At 41.1% G+C, this 22,426-nt stretch overlaps 1 protein-coding gene across 3 annotated transcripts in view; it reads right to left on the bottom strand.

The window, feature by feature from the left end:
- The window catches only part of HIVEP2 (HIVEP zinc finger 2), a 167,079-nt gene that overhangs the window by 59,406 nt on the left and 85,247 nt on the right, over window positions 1–22,426 (bottom strand). For all 3 annotated transcript variants that reach the window (XM_075267867.1, XM_075267866.1, XM_075267868.1), the window contains one exon: window positions 9,299–9,384. The gene's annotated coding sequence lies outside the window, so the exon portion shown is untranslated. The remainder of the gene's footprint in view (window positions 1–9,298; window positions 9,385–22,426) is intronic.

Consider the following 22,426-nt stretch of genomic DNA (forward strand, 5'->3'; position numbering starts at 1 on the left):
TCAGACTAAGAACTGCCATCTGGTAAAGACTTCAAAGATCTTCAGGTTGCTGGCAGGCTGCGTGAACTTGAAAATGATGGTGACAGTGCATAAATGCAGGAGTTAAATTCCTACACAGTTCACAAAAAGGTGTAAAGTTCTTAATATGTCCAATCCAAATGTGGAGGTTACGTTCACTTTAAAGAGGGTCTGTTCCTATTTCACTATATACTGTATGTTCCTGAGTGTAACAGCACCAAGTAAGTGGCTTCCATAGTTTGTATGAAGCCCTCTATGGGGACTCCATTGCCAGACATCATGAAGCAAGTAGAAATATAGTTCTGTCTGCTGAACCTGCCTCCAGTAACCCGGCTGTCGAAGAGCCCCCTGCACAGGTTCTCTATTCTTTGCATCTTTGCATGGCTTGTAAGTGTGGATGGCGGGGGGTATAAGAAGATATTCTCAACATACTGTCAGACCCTTCAGAGAAGGAGCAGGGCTCTTTTTAAATTAACAAAAATCAATATTTTCATAAAATATTTCCTCCTTATATTTTCTTTAAAAGGTTTGTCAGGGATTTGTTTAAATGGGCTATGAGCATGGAAAGCTATTCAATAAAAGAAATAAGTCCCACCACTCCAGCCCTGTCACTGTAGTGCTATCTAGTCCTGTGGCAATGACATCACATGACCACCACAAACATTTACTGGCCTCAGCAGTCATGCTATAGAGCTGCCCAAGCGTAAGGCTGGGTTCACACTAGTGTCCGTGTCCGACAGCTAGTGTCCGATGCTAATGTCCGCGCAAGATTTTAGCATCGGACACTAGCTGTGTCCATTTACAATTTGCCTTATTTTAACTGGGATATCATGTAGTGTCCTTTACTGTCCGCGTGTGTCCTTAAGTGTCCGTTTACAAAGATGTCCGATTATAATCAAGCGGACAGCTAAATCCTACATGTAAGGACACACACGGACAGTAAAGGACACTACAGGATATCCCATTTAAAATAATGCATATTGTAAACGGACACAGCTAGTGTCCGATGCTAAAATCTTGCACGGACATTAGCGTCGGACACTAGCTGTCGGACACTGATGCTAGAGTGAACCCAGCTTAAGTTCACATGGAGGAATCTGCTGATCAGATCTATTCATCTGGGCCTAATCAGCAGAGGAAAGCCAGGAAAGCCTAATCAGCAGAGGAATGGTGAAATGCTGTGATTTTATCACAGAAGAAAGTCCACATAGGAAAACTCTGTGGACTGTCTGTGAAAAGCGCAGCGCAGCACTTTTTGTCTGTGACTCGCTACATAGAGCCTTAACCCTAGGCCCCATGTGACGAAAACGCTGCAATTTGGCCACAGTGGAAACACTGCAAAAAATCTGTGGTGTTTTAGCATCACAGCAAGGTGTATGGGATTCTAGCAAGTCCCATTCACACCTTGCGAAAAAATACACACTGTGGACACGCTGCAATTTCCAAAACCGTTGTGGAAATCACAGCATGTCAATTATACCTGCGGAGATGCCAACAAAATGCCAGCTTTCTGTGAAAAGCGCTGTGAGACATGGTGTTTTACAGTAAGGGCAAAGTAGATGGCATTCTAGCGCGGTTTTGGAAATTGCAACATGTCAATTATACCAACGGAAATGTCGGTGGTTTTCCCAATTGTAACAGAAAATCCCCTGACGAAAACTCCACAAACTTTCTGTCTAAAATGCTGCAGGAAGAATCGAGATGCATTGCCGCTGCTGTTTTTCCCAAAGGGCTTTATTGCTGAAGGACATTCCGTGGGGCCTTAGCTTTAGGGTAAGTTCAGACGGAGATTTTTGGTCAGGATTTTGAGGCCGTATCCGCCTCATAATCCTGACCAAAAAGACGGCTCCCACTGAAATCAATGAGAGCTGCTCAGGAGTTTTTTCCGGCTTGTTCCGCCTCCCAGAAAAAGAAGCAAGGTGCTCATTCTTCAGGCCATTTCGCCTCGCGATTCGGCCTGAAGACACACCATCCTCCGAACTAGGTCCATTCATTGGGCTTAATCCAGAGCGGAGTGCGCGGCTGAATGCTGAGGCAGTGCACCGGCTTTCAGCCGCGGCTGCCTGGCTTTTGTACCGGAACCTGAGGCAGCCTCCGCCTCAGGTTCTGGTCCAAAAGACCCGGTGTGAACTTACGGCTGCGTTCACACGGAGTAACGCGCCGCTCATTCTGACACGTGTCAGTCTGAGCGCTGTAAAACATAATCCCATTGACTTCAATGGGTTCGGTCTTACGCGCGCTACCCATTGAACTCAATGGGAGGATTTTTTACCTATTGCTTTCAATGGGTTCCGTCTTACACGCGGCTTTTTAATGCATTGATTCCAATGTGTTACGCGCGTTAAACGGAACCCATTGAAGTCAATGGGATTCTGTTTTGAAGCGCTCACTCTGACACGTGTTTACGTGTCAGAATGAGCGGCGCGTTACTCCGTGTGAACGCAGCCGTAAGTTCACACCGGTTCTTTTGGACCAGAACCTGAGGCGGAGGCCGCCTCAGGTTCCGGTACAAAAGCCAGGCAGCCGCGGCTGAAAGCCGATGCACTGCATCAGCATCCAGCCGCGCACTCCGCTCTGGATTAAGCCAGAATGTCAGAATGAGCGGCGCATAATTCCTTGGGAACGGGCCCTAACAGTCAGATGGAAACACACTTTAAAAAGGTAATGAGGTTTTTTTTTTTTTTAGAAAAAAAAAAAAAAAAGGTAATGAGTTCATAGAGCATATGAAGAAAATGGGGCACTCCAAATGACTGCAATGAAGTTGTGCTTTAATTTAATTGTCCACATATGTCATTAAGATAAGCATATCGTTTTGGACCACCAGCCCTTCCTCAGATGCTAAATAAATATAAACAAAAATAAAACTCTTCAAGTGATTATCATTATCTTTCCTTTACCAAGTCTACCTTCAATTATTATCCAGGCAGGCTATTAACTTGGTATAATACCTTCCTCATGAGAGCTCTTAAGAGGGATCTCCATGATGAATTTTTAACAATACTGACAACATGGTGCTCGTTCTTTAGGTCATTTCGCCTCGCGATTCATTCTGAAAACACATCCTCTTCCGAACTAGGCCCACTCAGTGGGCTTAATTCGGAGCGGCTAGCTTAAGGCTAGCTTCACACCTGCGCCCGGTTTCAGCCTGCAGATTCCATTCCTCATTCTGCTTTAAAAATGAGGAGAGAAAAGTCCTGCAAGCAGTGCTTTTCTCTCCGCATTTTCTGCCCTTTTCTGGCAGTAACCGGGCAGACCCCATTACAGTCTATGGGGTTCCAAAGGTAACTACTTTTTTAAGTGGATTAGGTTTCCATTCGGGGGGTCTCCAAGTGGACTCCCAGTATTGAAACTTAACCACAGGTGTGAACCTAGCGTAATTCTAAAAATGGTAAGACAGTACAATGTGCACAATTTTTGGTAAATGCTACAACCATGTAAGATCGTAATTTTGGGGACTTAGGCCTTGGTTGGTCTTGATGACACCTACAAATGATTCACTAGATTGATGATGAAGCACCTAAATCAAGTGCATTCTCTGCTGGGCTGTGCTCATGGCTGGTGTAGATTTCTGTCGTCATTTACTCCACATAAGTGAATTAGTTGCTGGCGATGCACCCCCCTCCCCCCATGCCCCAGCCACACTTTAAAAAGTCTTGAAGGATAGTGCTGCTTGGGGATGGGGTTGGGGGCGGTGTTTGGGTTGCAGGACTTCAACAGGACACTGAAGACTCAGCATAAAACCTTTCAATAACCCTGCTACCATCACACCACCTTCCTATATGGATTGTAAGCCCATGTGAGCAAAGCCCTCTATCACACTGTACTAGCTGGTCACTATATTGTACCCCCACACATCAGCTGTTTAAAGGTGCAGCAGCATTTATTGAGAATTATTTTTCCATGCACACTTTATGTGTTTTGGAGATAAGCCCTTATTCATGCCTTTAATTCAGTATATATGATGGCATTAATGAAACAGGTCTGCCCTTGTTCTAACATGCCAAGCGGTGAACTCTTAAATGTCTTGTTCTTGACTGGAAATTAATGATAAGCTTTTAAGTTTCTCCTTTTATTCTCAAGTGAACATCTCTATAACAACTGAAAATCCTGTTATTTGAGTAAAACAATATGTAGAATGTGTCTAAAATTGTGTTTTCACAGGAGAGGAATATGTAGCGCAAACAATATGTAGGTCGGAAAGTAGATCAAAGATGTATCTGGTTCACCTGATGGGGTTGTAACGGATAACGTTTCGGGCTTGAAACTCCATTATTTAAATCAAGAGTTGCATGGTAAAAAGAATCACCTGATTAGGTCAGTTGTGTTTTAATTAAAGAAGAAGGCTGCGTTCACACAGAGTTTTTTGGTTAGGAATTTGGTCAGGAAACTGACTCAAATTCCTGCTCCAAAAAACGCCTCACTATACAGTCCTATGGTGAGGCGTTTTTAGGAGGAGGAATTTGAGTAAGTTTTCTGACCAAATTCCTAACCAAAAAACTCTGTGTGAACACAGCCTTAGGGTGCATTCAGACTACGTAACGCCGGGCGTGTATGAGAGCCGTACACGCCGGCATTACGGCAGACTGCCGAACACTTCCCATTCACTTCAATGGGAGCGCTCGTAAACGCCGCTGTTACGAGCGCTCCCATTGAAGTGAATGGGAAGTGTTCGGCAGTCTGCCGTAATGCCGGCGTGTACGGCTCTCATACACGCCCGGCGTTACGTAGTCTGAATGCACCCTTAGGCTGGGGACCCACGGGCCGGAAACGCTGCGATTTGCCCGCTGGAAAAATCTCGGCATTGTACAGTACTTGCAAAGTGGATGAGATTCATGCGAATCCCATGCCCACTTTGCTGAAAAAACCATTGTGGTTTTGAAAATCGCAGCATGTCAATTAGATCTACGGAAACGTTGTAATCAGAGATGTGCTTGGTAACAAGCTGTGCACCTGTGTACATCACATACTTATCTACTGGAGGTAAGTAGACTAAGGCCTGGTTCACATCTGCGTCAGTAATCCGTTTAGGGGAGTCCGCATGGGGACCCTCCCGAACGGACTACCAAACGCATTGGCAAGTGGTGTGGAGTTAAAGCAAACGGTCCCCATAGACTATAATGGGGTCCGTGTGCTTTCTGCACAGTCTCCACACGATCTACTTTCTTGTCCGCATGACTCGTGCGGAGACCGTACAGAAAGCACACAGACCCCATTATAGTCTATAGGGTCCGTGTGCTTTCACTTCTGATGTGAACCAGGCCTGACAGCAAGCAGAGATCCAGGAAACTAGTAGGAATTGATACAGAAGGTAAATTGGAAAAATGTACATTTCCTTATACATGTAACAACAATAACTATGAAAATCCAATGAAAAATGCTGTGGAAAAAATCAATATGCGCGTCCGCCGTGGTTTTTTCTGCAGCATTGTTTTTGCTGCACTTTGCAACCTGAATGTAGATAAAAGAGTGACAAAATGTGTATAAAACTTTCATAGTTACATGCCAGAAGTTTAGACTGCAGTAATTCCATGTAAGGACACTCTCACCAATCACTAAAACAAATGGGCCCATATAGTTTCTAACGCTATGTACACTGCTTGCTCAACTCTCTCTGGAGCGCCAAGCAGAGCTGATTGAAAGCCAAAAAGATAATAAAAGATTAGATAACATTTAAAATATGTGCAAAATATTGTACAGGCCTTTATTCCAATCCGTATATTTCGTTAATTGAGGTAGTACTATACAATTTGTGCACATGTAGCAGTCAAGGAATACATGAAAATGGCCTTATAGCAGCCGTATATTGGATGCCAAGCCACAGCTATTAGGTGACCATCAGGATGTCATTAGGGAAGGTCGTAAATTGGATATTTTTATAATTTTGTGCATTACTGTAATTTTTCTTATTTATGAATGTTAAAATAAACCACAAAGGTAGAAGGAGGCTTGTTCCTGTCAGCAGCCGCCACGTCATAAATGCCAATGAAAGGTAGAAGTAACTTTGCTTGTTTTAATAGGAACACATTAAAGCAAGGGACTAAAGAGCTGTATGCTTTCTCTGGGAGCTAAGTCCAGAAATGATGAACATGATCAAAGGGCAAGAATTGAACGTTCAACATTTCAACCTTGTAACTTCCACCACAAATCAAAGTCTATAAGTAGAAGTTCAACTTCATATTCCAACCTCAATATATTCCTACTGGAAGTCACCTGGTCCAGAATCCCAAAACAAGCAGTGAATACCAGTCACATTGGGCAATTCCCCAGCTAAAGAATGAAGGGCATTATGGTCTTCAGCAAAATTGTCTTTCCTGGATGTTTTATTAGGTGAAGTACAGTACCCTAGGTGAGGAGACAGAGTGTTCAGCTAGAACAGACCACAGGACTCTGGTACTAAATAAATCCCTTCCTGACTTCTATTTTCATTAGTTTGTGCCACTTTGGCAACAGGAAGATAAACTTCGGAGGTGTTAGAATCTCCTGTTTTTATTTTCTGTAGGATTGCTATGCTGCTGTTAATAAGTTTGAAATTCATGTCACTTCCTTCTCTTTCTTGTTTCTTATACTGAAAAAGTAGACATGTATGTATATAGCATATATGTGTTACAGACAGATGAATTACAAGCGACATCTCCAGCTATATATAACTAAAGAATGCAAGCCTAAATATTAACCATATGAATTAGAGATCACATCTATCATCACATAACACTTTCTCACGTCACATTTGTATTGTGTGAAGTTTAATGTGTAGTGCTACTTTATATTTCTAACAGGAATTCCCTAATAAACTCTGGTAAACATAAATTTAGCATTGTCCTTAAGTTGATGTTCCATATATGGATCGGCCGCCATCTTTGCTCCTCAATTACTCAGGTATGGTTTCTGTAATTCAGACATATATACACTCCTATGGCCTAAAGTTCCCTTTCCCCTATTTTTTGTTTTTTTCTGAGGCAGAGGGTGTCTCATTACACTACACTTACTATTCTAAATCCTATAGACATCAGTAAACTAATAAAACTCAACTTACAATCCAGTCTTATGTGTACTTTTATTAGCTGGAGTTTCATTGTGTCTCCTCTGTCTCCTACTTGACATACACAAGTTTATCCCTAGAAGATAGGATAGCAGTATGAAACTGCGTCTCATAGAATACACTGGAGATTCCGCACACAGCACTCATAGACAGCAGAGACAGGCAGTGCAAATAAAGTTCTAATGTCACTAATCATTGTATCACCTACCTAGATATTGCATTCCTGTTTCCTTATGGACCAAACATTATCGCTGCATTTCTGGGAAAAATTATATCTTAAGCATTGCTATACGCATGCGGGTGAGATAAACAGAAACAAGGGTAGTGAAAGCACCAAACAGCTGCCGGTTCAAATTTGACATAAGTAGATGTAAGTTCACAGGAAATCACCCACAGAGGGAAAACCGACATCCTGTCTACACAGAAAAGGAAAGCTCTGAGCTGGGGGCCAGAATGGTGTCACATGACACAGCTGCCCAGAGTTTAAAATTTGTTTCTAGAATGAAACAAATTATACAGCTACAACAGTGGAGGTGAGCATACCTCCCAACTTTTGAAGAACCGAAAGAGGGACAAAATGTGCGGCAAATTTAGCCCCGCCCACTTGTTTTGGCTCCGCCCACTCGTTAATTTTTCATGTGCTCGCACACAGTATAATCCTCCTAAAGTCACCCGTAAATTATATGTCCCCCCTCTATCTCTCCCCCAGTTTCATATACACCCTTCATCTGCCACCAGTTTCATGTCCCCTCCATCTCTGCCCCCAGATTAATGTCCCCTCCATCTCTGCCCCCAGTTTCATGTCCCCTCCATCTCTGCCCCCAGTTTCATGTCCCCTCCATCTCTGCCCCCAGATTCATGTCCCCTCTATCTCTGCCCCCAGATTCATGTCTCCACATCTCTACCCCAGATTCATGTCCCCCATCTCTGCCCCCAGATTCATGTCTCCACATCTCTACCCCAGATTGATGTCCCTCCATCTCTGCCCCCAGATTCATGTCCCTCCATCTCTGTCCCCAGTGTCATGCCGTCCTCTCCTTCATCTGCCCCCAGTTTCACGTTCCACCTCCACATTACACATACCTTCTCCTCCGCTCCCTCGCCGCTTTCTGCGCGCCTCTCTTGCTGACACATATGCGGTTGAAGGAAGGAGCTGACACATGTCAGCTCCTCGCTTCGCCGCTGCGCGCCTCTCTCGCTGACACATATGCGGCTGAAGCGAGGAGCTGACCTGTGTGAGCTCCTCGCTTCGCCGCTGCCGCCGGCTACTGGCTTGCAGACGCGATGTGACACATGTGATGACACGTCAGCTCCTTCCTTCAACCGCATATGTGTTCAACTCAGATCTGCGTCCTCTGGACGCAGATCTGAGTTGAAATTGGGACATACCTCCCTCCAACCGGGACCGCGGGACATGTCACCCAAATCGTGACTGTCCCGCGGAAATCGGGACAGTTGGGAGGTATGGAGGTGAGTTAATATATATATTGCTTGGGGGCTTCTTCACAATACATACTGATGGGTGTCATGGGGATACAGGATATACTGCAGGAATACACAGTAAGGGCCCATTCCCACAGAGTAACGCTGCGCTCATTCTGACACATAAACAAGTGTCAGAGTGAGTGCTTCAAAACAGAATCCCATTTACTTCAATGAGTTCCGTTTAACGCACGTAACACATTGAAATCAATGGGTTAAAAAGCCTCCCATTGATTTCAATGTGTAACGCACGTAAGACAGAACCCATTGAAGTCAATGGGATTCTGTTTTGAAGCGCTCACTCTGACACTTGTTTACGTGTCAGAATGAGCGCAACGTTACTCCGTGGGAATGGGCCCTTACACAACTGTCTCATGTCAACTCCCGGGCAACATTTTCTAGTAGTCAGTAAGAGGTTTTTTTTTGTTATTTAATGATAAATCTTGTGAATCATTTCTCTATTCACATAGGATGTTAATGTGACTGTCACACAACAAAATATCACATTCAATTAAAAAAAGAAAAATGCAACAAGGAGTGAAAAAAGTCACACAAAAAGTAGGTGAAACTTCTGTTATACAATCCTGTGTTAAATACAAACCCAATGTTGACGATTTTATCTCCAATGGCCTTTGAATTGAGTAATGGAATCTAATTGTTTGCTATGGGAAATTATTTTACTCTTTTGCGTACCAGTCTTTTCCCTATAGTCTACAGCAATGATCACCAGTAGATGTAGGAAGAGCAGAAAAACAATACCTGATATATCTTCTGTGAGAATGACTATTTCTTAAGTGGCCAAACTGTATCCTCTTGAATTTCCGTTCACAAAAGCAAGTAGTAACCTATGAAGACAAAAAGAGTAATGATTTATAATAAGGAATCTCTCTGTTACATGATAACCATAAATTCCAGATGAACTACAATACGCATGTACTTACTGTCAATGATACGTTTATCTGTATATTAAAAGCTATTGCAGTATTCTTTGCAAATATCAGGTAAAAAGTTGTCAAGGTTCAAAAGTCCTGCAAGCCTAAGGCTAAGGTCCCATATAACGAAACGCAGCAAAAAATGCTGTGGGGGCAAAAAAAGGGACGGCATTTTTTGCAGCGTTTTTTATTGCATTAGCCGTGACGTAATGCCAATGCAGTGCACCGGCATCCCGTCTTGGCATTCCGCTCCAAATTAGGCCCGAATGATGGGCCTAATTGGGAGGGAGTCTTGTGCCACGAACGCCACGGCTGAGTCAGCGGGAAGAAGGAGGAAGAAAAAACAAGCTACTGACTCCCTTTGAAGTCAATGGGAGCCGTTTTTGGAAGTGGATTCCGCATGAAAATCTGCTGTCAAAAACCGCTGTCAAAAACTCTGTGTGAACTAGCCCTTATACCTATGCAGAAAATGCCAGCGTTTCCACAGGTATAATTGACATGCTGCAGCTTTTCCGCAGAAGATTTTTATCTGCAATGCGTGGATGGGGCATCAGCCTTAAACTGAGGCCCCACATTGCAGAAACGCAGCTTTTTTGCTGCAGATTTTGCTGCGGTTTTTGAACCAAAGCCAAGAGTGGATTGAGCAGAAGGGAGAAATATAAGAGCCTCCTATATATTTCCCATTCCATGTTTAGTCGCAACCGCAAAAAATCTGCAACTAAAAAAGTTCTGCTTCCGCAACATGGGGCTTCAGCCTTATGGTTCCTTCATACTGCAATACATCTTGCAGAAGATTCTGGCACTTTTAGGATTTCTCATGAGGCAACATTTGTAGGCCTTTTTTCTGCTTCAGTACCCTTAATAATAATATCCTGCCACTGAAAGTGTAATTCCAGCTATGCGAATATCTGGTCAAAAATGCCAAGCTGGAAGTAAGACAATGTTTTGAGGGTTGGTCGCAATCCATAACACTTAACATATGTTGTGTTATCAAAAATGAAAACAAGCAGGCATTGATAATGTTTCACTAACCAGTACATGTAAACAGTACTCCGAATCGGCATTTTAACATATAAGAAAACATATGTTTTGGCTACAGATCCATACTCCCTTTGAAACATCATAAGACTTTCCAGGAAACTCATCTGGATTCAGTCTATGCAGGACATTTCAGAAGTTTGGAATTATTACGAGGGATTCGTTTTTATCTTTACAATCCCAAAATGCCGGGAGATTCCTCCATTTTTGTGCACTTTAGCTCTCCCCAGGCGGTCTGAAGAGTTCAATGAAAAAGGAAAACAGCCTTAATACACATTCCAAATGTCCTGAACTCAGCCTTTTCCAATCTTATCTAGAGAATGTGCAGATTTTTAGCAAACTGCAGCAGAGGAGCCCAATGTTGTAATCCATCCCTTTAGCAGCTGGCCAGAAAGCTAGAACATGGCTTGTTTTTCCTGGTAATTGTTTTCCTTTGTTAATAGTACAAATGTTATTTTCCCTTCATGATGCCAAATACTTGCTCAATATATAAGGGAGTTTAGGAATATCTATAGTGAATTAGGGTGAATTGATTTTTTTATTTACATATTTCCCTAATTTGTGTCTTTGGCTCATTTAGCATGTAAACCAAGAAATGATCCCTAATCCCTTATGTGGAGATAAGATTCCAGTTGCACATGTTGTCCTTTAACATCTATAATAAAAAAAACCTAATAACTTGCAACCTGTATTGAAAGGCATAGGCTGCTACATCTTTGAATGCAGTGAAAAATAAAGTATTCTTCCCAGCAAAGGCCGATTCTGGATTTTTTTTCATCCTCCTCTTTCACCTGCCATAACTTTTTCCATTAACATAGCTGCAGTAGGTTTTTTTTTTTTTTTTTGGGGGGGAGGGGGGGGGGGTTACGGGAAATGATGTATTTTCTAATAGCACCATTAAGTGTTCCGTACAATTTGTTAAGAAAATGTAAAAGGACTATTTGTCTTACGGGGAATGGGGAAAAGCAATGCAATTACACTGGGGTTTTTTTGGTTTTACAGTGCTCACTCAGCATTTAAAAAATTCAAAAGTTAAAAAACATTTTATGTCACTATTAGAGATAGGTGAACCCCTCAAAATCCATTTTGTTTCAGGTTTGGCGGCTTGAGTCTCTGATTCGTTTGGGTCGAACAATTTCGGTATGACCCATGCCTTAAATTGGCTTAAACATAGGCATACTAGAAACCTATCTGTCCAATATCTAGCTCTCTCAGGCAAACACAAACCCAAAGTTATGTCATGGTGAAAGTGACATTACTATAATCTAGGGTCTCTTCAGTTTCTCTGTGCTGGGATGAGAACAACATGTGAAAAGTTCATTGATTTGTTACCAAACGCAAACATTATTACTAAACAAGCCTATTAGGCGTCATATCAGCACAAGTATCAGTATGTTATTGGTAACTATTCTTCTAAAATTAATAAAGCTAGATATGTGATCTGTATAATATGGCCTGGGTCACTTGGGCTTATGAGACACCAGGGGAAATAAACCTTTTCATCTACTTCCCAACATGCTATAATAACGAAGCCATATCCTTTCCTAGACCCATATCATGGCTGCTGTAGTGCTTTCTCTTCAACTTCCCTGAGAACCTTATTATCTTAGCTATATGACACATATAAGGCTCACCCCATGAGAAATGTTAACTTCACAGCTTTATACCATGGTAACCAAACATACAAACACTGTGTTACACAATTTTACCGAGCATCTGTCACATTGCTATGAAGAGCTACCTGTTAAGTGATGTCACAACTAATCTATTTGTGATCTGCCCAAGTATTACCGGGAGGTGAAAGATTGGAAGCAGAATACAGAAAATTATTCTCTCCGGCATGGGAAGGGATGGTGTACTTAGAATGATATTAGCAAATACCAAGTACAAAAAGCTAATGCTAATTCTAAATCTAATTAGAACAATATTACACTTAACCAAGTGCGCAATGGCAGTGTATACTGCTTGTCATCTACAGCAATTACAAAAAAAAACCAAAAAACGATTTGGTTCGATGAAACCAATTTTGGATTTTCTGGCCTAAATTCTAAGTGCATATCCAAAGGAAACCAGCCACTGGTGGAGGCAGCATCATGCTGGGTTGTTTTCCAGCAGCTGGGAAAGGGAGACTGGCCAGGGATGAGGAAAAGCTAAAAGGACCAGAGGTACAGAAGGATTCTATGGACTTCAGGCTGGGCCAAAGCTTCACTTTCCAAAGACCCTAAGCACACCATCAAGACAAGAAAGAAGTGGCTTAGAAGAGACAACTCTCAGGGGCCAGGCCACAGCCCTGAGTTCAAAACAATCGAACATTCATAGAGAGGCCTAAAAATGGGGATAAATTAATATACATATTAATGGATAGAGTAATACAGGTAGTTATGGTACCAATATCTATGCGAAACAAGAGGATTAGACTAATTAAACTCTGTCCATGCTTGTTCAGAAATAAGTTGGACTATTTGGCATCTTCTATAAATATTACATTGATATAGGACACAGCTAAACAATATAAATAAAAAAGCACTTTTGGCAAAACTTTATTAGTTTTGTAACATCTTTGCCTGTCCGGGCTTTGGCGTCATCATCCGGCTGCATGCTGCGGCGCAGGAGACGTGTTCGGCTGTGATTTCTTCTTTTGGGTTTGTTTTGCATTGTCTGAACACTGTCCTATTCCTTCACCTTGTTAATTGATTTCCCACCACACTCATCTCCTTCACCTTTATTTCTCTCTGCTCCTCTATTAGTCAAACTTAGTCTTGCTCTGTGATTGACAACCTGCCTTCCTGTCAGGTCCAGGGCGGGTTCTTCCTCCCTATTTAGTCTTGGCTCACATTCACACTGGTGCTTGCTATTGCCTTGTGCATACTGGATTTTTCTCTCACTGTTATTACTTAAATTCTGATTCTTGGGCTTTCCCTATTGACTATTCTTTGGACTCTGATTTTGACACTTCATTGCTCGACTGTTACTGACCCCTGGCTAGCTGACCTCCCTTTGTTGTTATTGTCTTGTCTGCGTTTTGTGTGCCACGTATATAGGTAGGGATTGTCTCCAAGTTGCCGCCTATTGCGTAGGATAGGGCCAGGCAAGAGGAAGGGACAGTGGTGAGCTTCAGCTTAGGGCTCACTGTCGCTTGTGCCCCCTTCTCCCCAGGGTTCATCTACGCACTGGGGAACTGCTGTCTGCACTTCCCTGACAAGTTTACAGTTGTCAACACGTTGTTAGTATATGACTACCGCAATGCCTCTCAATATGTAAAACCCTGATGTATGCAACTATCTGGCAAACATACCTTGTATATTGTATTGATCCCCATCGTAAAAAAAAATACACAGTACACACATTATATTTTGTATGGATTCTCTTTGTGTTAAAAGGAATATACAGTGAAATAAAAGGTAAGTTGATAAATACCTCCCAAACATACAGTAAGTATGCCAAACTAATGGCAAAAGTACATATCAAGATACATCAAACCCATTATAGTTCTAAGCACACATTCAGTGTGTATGATGGAAGAGTTTCCTCTATATTGTAATTGTTTGGAGACAGAGGTGTCAAAAACCACCGAATGGGGCAGATTTATTAAACTGTCTAAAAGGAAAACTATCTTAGTTGCCCATAGTGACCAATCACAGTGGTGTCTTTCATCTATAGGGTCACACTAATCCTAGGTTCACACTAGCACTAGGGTCTCCATCTTTTGGGTCCACATGGGAAAATTCCTCCTTGCTGGACATTCAGGCGGAATCTGCAACAGAATTTCCTACAGAGACTCCAATACAGATGTGAACCTAGTCTTATACAGAAACATACAAAGTATATAATTTTACTGCTATTGCAGTATTGCTATTGAATGGAATAGTCTGCTACACTATTTAATCCTCCTTTTTTAGCTATATGCTAATATATACTAGTCAGAAAATAAAAGGATTATAGCTAAGGTAACCCCATTTTTATGCTTAGCATTGATATAAGTTCAGTCAATAAGAAATATCAAAACACAGAAAAACTACATAATGAATTACTATAAAGTATTCTTAAAAAGTGGCTTAAAAGAAAAAAATGTCTATATTCTTGTTATAACTAATTGAATTCCTTACATGCGTTGTACTAGTGTCCGCTCTAGCTGCAATAACAGTAAAGCAGCATGCGATACCATGTTATATAAGGCTAATAAGCAGAAGTTAATTCAAGCACCATGCTTTACTACACAACAATAAATCAAACATAACCCTGACTTCTAAATTTGAAATGTAAGTCCTAAGTAGTGATAGTGACGGGTATCAAAGAACGCTGCCTGTCTGACCACAAGTCGCAGAAACTCTAGCAAGATGTGTGGGCAGAAAATCATAAAATACAAAAAGAGGTATCCTGTGGAAAAAAAAATTAAACCACTTCCCATATTACATGCAAAAACATTCTGAATATAACCAAATAGACCATGTGATGTTCTGAAGGTTGCTATTTTTATCCCCAGTAAAGTACTACAAGCTACAAACAACTTACACATACTGCTACTACATGAGCACCTTTACAGATGTCACACATACTGAACTACAAATGTACTCACCCTCAGCGTGCAACATGACAATTTATGTTTACAGCGACCTACTGGGATCAAGCTGATAGTCTACACTTAGGATGGACGGTGAATGGTTGCCCAGAACCTTACAGATTACGAAAAATGGATGAGAGGGTCATGGTGCTTACTAGATCATCATGGCCTCTGGAAAGCTACTACATGTCATTCACGTAAATAAGGCTAAACTGTAGAACCGGACACAGCCACACTGATGTGACAGCCATGTCTTGCTAATAGCCTTGAGCTGATCTTGTGTTTTTTTTACATGTGAATCAATGAAATTGCAAAAACCGCAGATTGTAAGACCAGACTTGCCCATTGAGCTACTTTTGCACACCTTTAGGCTGAGGCCCCATATTGCAAAATATTACTTAAAAAAAAAAAGGATATTCTAAAATATATCTCACTACCACTAAGTCCACTCCCAGGAGCATTTTACAACATTTTGCAAGTCATTTTTTCATCTCTTTCTGAGAACCTAAAACTAGGCAGCCATATGTTTACTGGAGTCTATAATAATATATGAGTGTTTTACAGATGTGCCTTTTAAGGGGGTTGTTTTTTCAGAAGGCTTTTTTTGTATGCAAAAAAGCTCAGTATGAACCCAGCCTAGAAGAATATGGGAACAAGACTAGATTTACAGTATACCTAAAGACTGAGAGCACTCATCTCAGAGGCTTATTATTGTGGTTAGATGTTCCCGTGCTCTAACTTTACAAGGAAAGCGCAACATCAGTTGTATGTGATGACGAATAGATCATTTCATCCAACAGTCACGGTGTCACTAATCAACCCATGACATTCTATACTTACATAGTTGGCGAATAAGTCACTTTCTCAGAAGTCAGACCACCAATGACTATTTTTAACAATACACATGTTTCTGATCCATTTCTTTTTTTGCATTTAGTTGATCTACCTCAACATAACACGTATATACTAATAAAAGAAGAACTAAAAAAAACTCGTCCATGTGAAGTTTAGGATAACTGCTAGATATGACTAAGTATGACCCTGAGTTCATTCCATTAGACTTTGTGTGTACAGAGATATTTCTATTCCTAAAAGTAAAGCTAAAATAAGAGGAATATGATACCTATATGGCAGGTTTATCACACCATTATACAAAATGGTTCTGTTATCCCGCTTTGTGGGTGAACTCTTAGGGTAAGTTCTTACGGGGATTTTTGGTCAGGATTTTGAGGCCGTATCCGTCTTAAAATCCTGACCAAAAAAAAACGGCACAATGGGAGCTGCTTAGGTCCTTTTTCAGGGAGCCGTTTTTTTCCAGCTCCTGGAAAAAGAAGCAAGATGCTCATTCTTCAGGCCGTTTCGCTTCGTGATTCAGCCTGAAGACACTCCCGACTAGGCCTATTCATTGGGCCTAATCCGGAGCGGAGTACACAACTGGATGCCGGTGCAGTGCATCGGCTTTCAGTCGCAGCTACCCATGTTTTCGGTCTGGAATCTGAGGCGGCCTCAGGTTCCGGACCAAAAAACTGAGTCTGAACTTACCCTTAAGGTTCCCATACACTTTCAAAAACTGTGCACCGAATGCTTGCTCATTTGTCAACTATTCCTCCCGACTCCCCTGTATGCGAATATTCGGTTCAGCAGAAAATCATATTTGTATCAATATCAATCCAGGGAGAATAAAAGGATCAGGCATTGAAATGCAGCATGTGCCATTCTTACATCATCTATTAAGGGAGAGTTTGGAGACCCCACTGAAATCAGCAATTTCAGACAATTTTTTTTACTGTTGTCTTTGGAGTGAAGGGGATTTTGCATATATAGTTACCAAAGTTTCCTATGTCTTGTTAAAACGTCATTAATTTAAGTTTGTACATGGCTACCAAGCAATTGGTACTCTCTAGTACAAAGAGTCAAGAACTTATTCAAGAACTAAGTACAAGCAGCATGTTTCTATGTCTTTGGTCGAGTGTCATATCTTACTTTAGCGCAGGCAGTGTACATGATACCAGCACAACAGGAAATAATGGTGGTGGCAGCAGGAGTGTGAGATGTGTCCTAGCAGGGGGGCGTAACCAGCTCTAAATCCTAACTGTAGCATTTTGAGTACAGGTTCTCTTTAATTTAATCTGTTCATTTTGTTTTGTTGTTTTTTTCTATTATCCCAATTCCTAACAGTTTTAGAAGGTGTTGAGAATGTTGTTACTCTTGCACCTACGTAATATCTTAGCAGTGACGGTTCCCCTTGGTGACATTGTGGAGCGCTACAAATCTTTCAATGTGTTAATCACTTTTCACTTAAAATAACAAAAATTCAAGACAAGCTGCTGTCACACAGAAGAAAAGTGTTAATGAAATCTGAAGATGAGGGATATCACTTTGGTAAATTGGGAAGGTGTTTATAATACAGCTTGTTAGCTGGAAGATAATTGATCTGGAGAAATATTACTCGATTCATAACTTAACCAACCAGGTAAAGATGTCTTGGCTAAGGCCTCACATTGCAGAAATGTAGCAGAAAAAATGCTACTTTTATAATACTAACAAAGTGAAGGAGATTCTGGCCTAATCCCATCCAGACATTGCCGGAAAAAGAACGCTGTGGAAAACTATGTTTTTCAAAAACACGTGCATTTTTGAAAAATTCAGCTTGTCAGTTTTACCTGTGTAAATTCTTACATTTTCCTTACAGATTTAAAGGGATTCTATCATTAGAATCCCATTTTTTCTCCCTAACATATAGGAATAGCCTTAAGAAAGGCTACGTGTTAGGAAGAAAAAATGGGATTCTAATGATAGAATCCCTTTAATAATGGAGGAAAAACCACAGAGAAAAACGGCAAAAATACAATGAAAAACGCTGCAGAAAAAAAAACTAATTCGTTTCCACTGTGTTTTTTCCACAGTGTTTTCACGTTCTGCAACATGGAGGCCTTAGCCTTACAATGGCAACTATGGAACAGAAAAATTTCTTGTAGAGAGCATTTACTGAAACCACCTTGGAAAAAAAAGGATGTTACACATTGACTGGTCACTACGGGCAGCAAAGTTACTTTTTCTATCTAGCAAACTGCAACAGTTTTAGAAATCGCAGCATGTCCTCTGTGCATACTTTCCCACCATGTGTGGATGGGATTTGTAGCATGTCAATAATACCTATGGAAATGCTGGTGATTTCCCTATAGGTATAATGGAAACAAAAAGTCTGCAGAGGAAACCTGTGCGGCCTTTCTGTGAAAAGTGATGGGGAAAAAACACTTTGCCGTAACAGTTTTTCCCACAGCACTTTTTTTTACTACAGCCACTACATGGGACCTTAGCCTAATAGTATCCTGATGCAGCTGGATATAAGCAGCATTAAAAATGTCCCAGGTTGTAACCAGTGTTATCGTCCGTTCTACTGAAGTTGTATCCATGTTGGTTTACATAAATTTCTGCCATTAACAAAAGATAAAATGGGGAATATGTGTAACATAAAATATATGATGATGTGGTCTGAAATTTCCAGTATGAGATGGGTGCTCTATTACTAAAATATTGGCACTAATAGTATAGTATGTACATTAGAAATGAGCGAATAGTATTTGATCGAATATCTCGCTCCCATAGGAATGCGTGTAAGAGGCCGAACACCAAGGGGTTAAGCGGATCGAATATTCACTGCGCTTAACCCCTTGGTGTTCGGCCACTTACACGCATTCCTATGGGAGCGAGGTATTCAATAGAATACTATTCGCTTATCTCTAATGTACATACATATGATTCACATAGCAGCACTCCAACCATGCTTCACCTCTATAACATTCTCTGTCAGAGATACCACTTTTAACATAAGAATGGAAAAAAATCTATAACACAACCAAGTTTCCTTCTTTGAATGGTACCTGCTATATACCCTGCTGCTCCAGGATCAGTAGAAAGTTGCAGGTGTAGGATGGCACCCCCAGTGGTATTCGATGAAACCCTATGATTGTCCTATTGCTAAGAATGTAGACATACAGTATCTAGCTATATGTTTGCGGTGCCCAGTGCCTTGGACAAGGATCAATGTACACTTCTTTGCTGCCCCTGTGTGAACCTGGTATTACAATAAACTGACGTTGGAAAGATATTCAGCTTACATATCCAGAAGACTTCTTTAAGGCTGAGGCCCCACGTTGCGGTAATGCACATTTTTTTGGTACAGATTTTGTTGAGCCACAGCCAGGAGTGGATTGAGCAGAAGATAGAATATATTTCCCATTCAGTTTGTAGCCATTCTTGGCTTTGGCTCAAAAAAAGGGGGTTATGTCACAAAATGTATTTATACCCTATCCACCTGTCTGTAATTTTAGTAAATACATCTATTCTTCATGAAATAACAATTCTGGAGCACCTTTTCTGGACAATTAAACGTTACCACCCACTTGTCAAAGGGTGGCCCTATGAGGTTTGACACACAAGGCACTCTTTGGACAAATAACACTAAGTTGTCAATTTATTCATACATTTCTAGGAGGAATAACAGAAGTGGCAGAAAAAGAGTTTTAAGAAAAGTTGCTGAAGAACTGTAATGTCATGGAAAATACATTTACTTACTAAAACAGCCTTCACTTTATATAGATAGGACCCACTCTACCATACCTAGACCCATGTGAAAAATAAAAGTCCCTTGTTTAAAAAAACAAAAAAAACACCTGTATTCTGCCTTTGTTCTGCTTTTCACCTCTATTCTGTATCTTATTTTCCTTTTTATTCTAATTTCTGCTATATTATGGTGAGTTCACATGGCAGAAAGTGAAGAGGAATTTGTGGTGGTCTTCCACGTTAGATTCCTCTCTATATTCTGGCTTTGTACGTCCCATTGTGGAAGCCGAAGCAGAGATTTGGCTTTCTGCCGTGGGTTTACTCATTGTTTAGACTTAGACACAATGGATCTAGTCAGCAAAAGTCTCCAGCAGAATCTATGGCAAAATAGAGCAAGACGCTTCTTTTTTTAGCATCCCTTTGAAAACAATGGTAGGCATATCCCAGCAAGAATTTAAAGTGGGTTTTGAGGTGGGATCCATCAGCTCCAAATTTCTCTGTGTGAAAGTGGGATGACCCTTCCTCTTGTTCTGCCATATTCTGCTTCTTATCCTACTGTATTTTGTCTTCTAGTAAGGTCCAATTCACATCACATTTTGATCATCAGTTTAACGCTAGGTTCACACTAGCGCCCGGAGTCCGTTCTTTGGTTTCTGCATGCAGAAGACAGAAACCTGTCAGACCGGGTCCGGCCGTAAGCGTTTTATGCTCTCCGCCGCGAAAACGTTTTTTAAAAATCGGACACAGAGTACTGCATGTCCGACTCTGTGTCCGATTTTTTTTAAAAACGGTTTTGCGGTGCAGAGCATAAAACGCTCACCGCCGCTCACAGCCGGACATCTTTCGAACCCATTCAAATGAATGGGCTTGAAACATGCCGGCAGGTTTCCGTCTCCTGCCTCTGTTTTGTGCAGGAAACCGAAACCTGCAGAACGGAGACTGGGCGCAGATGTGAACGAGCTTTGGTTTTGGTGGATACAAAAAAACTGATGTGAAAAAAGGATGGAAACGGATGGAAACTGGTGACCATCTGGATCCGTTACTGTCAGTTTTTTTTAAGAACACAATTGCGTAGTATCATAATTTTTTAAACATTGATGTCTATGTAAACAGATGGCCATCAGTTTGCATCCATTTTTTGCATCCGTACAAAACATCATTTCAGTAGAGCCTAAGAGGCAAAATAAGAGGCCAACTAGAGCGTAAAAAAATAGAAGACAAAAAATCAAGAGGATAAGAAGCAGAATATGGCAGAATAAGAGGAGGGGTAATCCTACTTTCACACAGAGAAATTTGGAGCTGATGGATCCCACCTCAAAACCCACTTTAAATTCTTGCTGGGATATGCCTACCATTGTTTTCAAAGGGAGTTATGAGTAAGAGCCATTAGCACTGGTAGTAAGGTATGAAGTACACAAGACAGTGAGAGGCAGAATAAGAGAGGGAATTCAGCAGAGTAAGGTCTAGAGATGCTGAATTCCCTATTTTATTCAGCCTCTCACTGTCCTATGTACTGCTTACCTTACTACCAGCGCTAATGGCTCTCGCTCATGCCTCCATGACATGGCATCCTGCACAGACATGAGATGCTGTTACTGCTATGATCTCTGATCCAGCCAAAACATCACTGAATGGCTTACTACCCATTGAAGGTCTCTATGGGAGCCCCCATGAGGTTGCAGCCCACAGTTGGGAGCCGGGGACACCATCATTTCAAAGTAACTGCATACTGAAGAGGGACAATCTGATATGGGAGAGGAAGAAATAGGACTGGATTATTTACAGTGCATATAAATGCCACATATAACAATGAAAAGATTTTCCTAATCAACTTTTTTAAAACGTAAAATGACTGGATCGTAACCCCTTCAAAGCCAAAGAACAGTCAGGTAAAATGATCCAAGGTCAGACACCACTTATCAGTCACATCTTGGCAGCGCGGTGGACCTTCGGTGAGATCATTATGCTGGCAATGTAATCATTTTGCTTTTAACTCTAGGTCAGTACATTTTAGTATTTCCTACCACACAGATGTTACTTGGAACAAGACTAAAAGCATTACTTTGTTCTACCTTTAATCGGTAGAATAAAAAATGTATTTTAATAAAAATAAAGTATATGACATAGTGAAAATCATGATCTAATAACTGGTATATAAACAATGGGAATTTACTCATATTTGTGAGCTATTCTGATTCAGATCCATAATTTAGCACCCATAGTCATATAGAGGTGAGAACCTCCCTTGAGCCTATGACCTCTATATACAGTATATACAAGCTATGTATTGAAAGTGCCTTGTACACTATTGATGTATCCTCCCAGCATGCCCTTGATCTCCTTCAAGTAATAGTTGTCTTTTACTTTTGCTAACAAGTACCTAGCTCATTAATACCCACAGTATTCACTATACACAGTACCTGCCAAAAACCGTTTTAGAGACCATAGAAGGATCAAATTTTAACAAAACACAAAATACGTATTCGCCCAATGAACTAATCCATCTTTCACATGTGAAATTATAGACTATAAATATGCAGGAACCAACAGAAACATCTGCAATACAGATCAAGCATTTATGAAGCCAATCCCTTGCAGGTTTCTAGAAAGAATTGTAGCTGTCAGACCACGGCCCGCTGCAGGTCAAGGTCTATTTTATGGTGGAAAATCCACTGGTATTAAATCATATGCATGAATATGGCATTATGTGCTGAAAATGAGCTTTATACATCTGAAGCATCTGCATGGATTTCTTCGAGCCCTTATTTATATGAAGCGAGAGTGGCAGAA

This window comes from Leptodactylus fuscus, chromosome 3 (genome assembly GCF_031893055.1).
Source record: "Leptodactylus fuscus isolate aLepFus1 chromosome 3, aLepFus1.hap2, whole genome shotgun sequence".
Classification (NCBI taxonomy): Eukaryota; Metazoa; Chordata; class Amphibia; order Anura; family Leptodactylidae; genus Leptodactylus; species Leptodactylus fuscus.